Genomic DNA, 3,547 nt, shown 5'->3' with positions numbered 1-3,547 from the left:
TCTCTAGTTCCAAGATACTTGCTTAATTTTCCATATCAACGCATAAGACCGCTGAGATCTGTTTCTTTCCTAAAGGGTCCAATTCCAGTAAACCGCCCGATTGGCTTTTAGGTGAAGAATATGGAAATGAGGGTAGCAACTTTTTTTTGTCCAGTTTATATACTTCAAAATACGTCAAAAAGAAATTGAGATTGAGTAATATCATGGTGTCACATCTTTATGGCAAATGTAGAGAAAGTACCATTAATTGAATGGATCACTTGGGAAAACCAGATCATTCCTGTTTCAAATGTTTTTACTCAGAGGGATGGTGGGAACTGTGGGGAAAAATGCTTGGCTGTTTAAATTTAAAATGTTTTCTGAATTGTAACAAGATTTTAAGAGAGATTTGAACCACAGGGTTTATTTATTAATTGTATGTTATAATTGCATTGTAGTGAAGAAATTAATATTGGTAAAGGGTTGAATGAGCATTCCATCTGTGCACAGTCTGCACTTAGAACGTTCTTATAGTCTACACCCAGTGTAAAGGTTCTGTGATATTTACACAATTGGTCGATCCTGGCCTCCAGCATCCTTGGGTTATTCCAAATGATATTTCCTTCTCCATGGGTTTGAATTCTCCCAAACAAATGATGAAATATATCTGTCTAGCAATTGAAATTCTTTTTGAGGTATATCCATTGGGATCATTTGCAAAAGGTAAAGAAACCTACTGTGGGCAGAACCATCATCTTAATAATATTGATGCAGCATGCCAAAGAGATAGGTAGGGCCGACTATTTTAAAAAATTTTGTGCTATGTGTTTTATTAGGTCATTAAGATTTTATTTTTATAGCACTATAGTATCTTTAATTCCCATGTACGTTATAAAAGTACCAGAGTAATCACTATTATCCTTGCCATTCGTTTCATTTATTGCAAAGCATGAACTTTACAATACTTTATTTTATAACCTGACAGATTACCAAAATTATGTACAATGGACATAAGTCTCAGAATGGATTCTTTTGGTTCAGATAAATACAACAAGTCATCTGCATAAAGTGAAAATTTGTGCAGCTCTTGGAGAGTGCTACAATAGTATAATCCAAGACAGGAATGACGAGCCAAACCAAATCTTTCTCGGACAGCAAATAGGTTTTGTCATTTGACACGATTAAACACATTCTCTGCATCCCTGGAGAAAACTAAGACTGATTGTTTTAAGTGTATAAAACATTAAGAAGGTATTGTTGAGGGACAAAACCCATCTGGTATACATGGACTATTGTCGGGATTACAATTTCACTGCATCTTCATTAGAATTTCATAGTTACAGTTAAGAAAATTTATTGGATGAAATGGACCACAGAGCAAGGGTTCTATATCTTTTTTTTTATGTAGTACTAATATAATTCCTCAAGATATAGTCTGATAATGTTTGTGCGTTAAAATTTACTTGATAAAGAGATTTAAGCATTTGTACTAGTTTTTTGAAAAAAAAAAAAAAACAAAAAAACAAAAAAACAAAAAACAATTCAATGGAAAGACAATCTGGGCTTGGTGCCTTTTTACCCTGCATGCAATTAATGGCCTGGATCACTGCCATGCATCCATATTTTACACCACTTATCCTCACTAGGGATATGGGTACACTTGATCCTATCCCAACTGACTTTAAGCGAAAGGCGTTTTACATTCTGAACTGGTCATCAGCAAATCGCAGGGCACATGTAAACGAAAAAACATTCGTACACACATTCACATCTATGGACAATTCTCACAGTCTTCAATAAATCTACCGTACATGTTTTTGGGATGTGAGTGGAAACCGGCGTACCGGGAGAAAACCCATGCTGACATGTGGAAAACATGCAAACTCCACTCAGGTGAGGCTGGATTTGAACCCAGCCTCCCAGGATTCTGGACATTTCCTTGGTTGTCTAAGATATTTATGAACTCAGTATTATTTAAAGTCTTCAGGTGGCTCGGACCTGTACAGAGCAGTATGACATTGTTTAAACTGGTTGATGTCATCAGAATTGTTGGCGGTTGTCCCACACTGGTATGAATGTTCGAGATAGTGATATCATATGCTCTGTGTTCGATCTGATGAGTTAAAATTTTCCAAAGCTTAATCTACATGCTAATAAAAGACTTGTTTTGATTTAAAAAGAAAAATAGTAGTTCCCTCTGATGAATACAAAGGATATTATATTTTGTTTAATGTAACAATTTCCTCTTATAGCGTGCTGGTGTTGGAGCTTCAGTATATGTGTAATCTGCTATAATCTAATATAGCTCTGTCAAAAGTTGTTTGTTTCCTTCTCTCATATGCTGAATATGAAATAAGTGAGACCTGAGGTTACCTTTCAGGGCACCCATACTGTGGTTAATGTTACTTTGGAGTTATAATTCAAATTCATAAAAAATTCTGTTTTGAAAGAAATTGTTTAAATTTGTCACCTGACAGCAATGGGTGATTGAACTACACGTATTGTTTTTCTTGAGCACCCTGGAAAACTTACAGTATGACCAGCTGTAGTGGACTGTGAGTAAAGATGACATTTGCAATATAATGGCTGTCCTTGGGTGGCGTGGTGAAGCAATTGGTTAGACTGGCTTCTGCAGCTGTGAAATCTGGGAAAATACTCTCTATCACCATGTAGGGTAAGTGCAGCCATGCGAGTAGCTTTAGGAAGACGTCTTATCTTGCTTAGAAATAGTAAAATTTCACCACAATGATTCTTGGTATGTCTACATCGCTGGGTGGGGGTTTCAGAATGTGGTGAAAACATGGATGTATTTTCAGCAGTTTTTATCAACAAGTTTCTATCTGGAATAATGGCATGTAATAACCTGTTTGCTTTCATGTCAGTAGGTTATTAATCACGTCTGGAAGCAGAATTTACAGCAAATGTGTAAAATCTGCATTTCATGGATAATTAATACAATTTTTCAAAGTAAAGTAAAGTGGCTGTGATTGGGGCGTGGCAGCATCTTCTGACAACAGTTTTGTTTGGGTAGAAAACAGTGCCAATACCTTCTTTTCCTTTCAGCTTGTCCTATTAGGAGTCGCCACAGCGCGTCTTCTTAGATGAACGCATATTTGTTTGGCACAGTTTTTACGCCGGATGTCCTTCCTGATGCAACCCCTCTGCATTTAGCCGGGGAGAGAATCTTACAACACCTGGTATTCCCAGGTGGTCTCCCATCCAAGTACTTACCAGGACCAAACTTGCTTCGCTTCCGAGATCTGACGAGATCGGGCGTTCTCAGGGTAGCATGGCCGTAAGCTAAAAAGTGAGAATATAATAAAATTTAATCAATCATACTGATATACAGTATGTCTAAACAGAACAGTATCCACACACTTCAAAACAGCTTCCGATTGCCTCGTCTCAAATGAGTATATTACATATTTCTAGCAGCTGTAGAGAAATACCGTGTTTCTCTTCTCCCAGAATGTATCCTATCAGAAGGCCACATAAGATGAGCAATGTTTTTACTGTCTCAGCAACAACAGTTTGCTTCCATCCTTCAATGAAAATAACCCATTTCTCA

General features: G+C 36.9%; 1 pseudogene; it reads right to left on the bottom strand.

Annotated features, from left to right (window-relative positions):
• Positions 1-3,161: 3,161 nt before the first annotated feature.
• Positions 3,162-3,280, bottom strand: LOC133501542 (5S ribosomal RNA; annotated as a pseudogene).
• Positions 3,281-3,547: the final 267 nt, after the last annotated feature.

This window comes from Syngnathoides biaculeatus, chromosome 5 (assembly GCF_019802595.1).
Source record: "Syngnathoides biaculeatus isolate LvHL_M chromosome 5, ASM1980259v1, whole genome shotgun sequence".
NCBI classification, from domain to species: Eukaryota; Metazoa; Chordata; class Actinopteri; order Syngnathiformes; family Syngnathidae; genus Syngnathoides; species Syngnathoides biaculeatus.
Note: the sequence above shows the minus strand (reverse complement) of the source record. Positions and strands in the feature narration are given on the sequence as shown.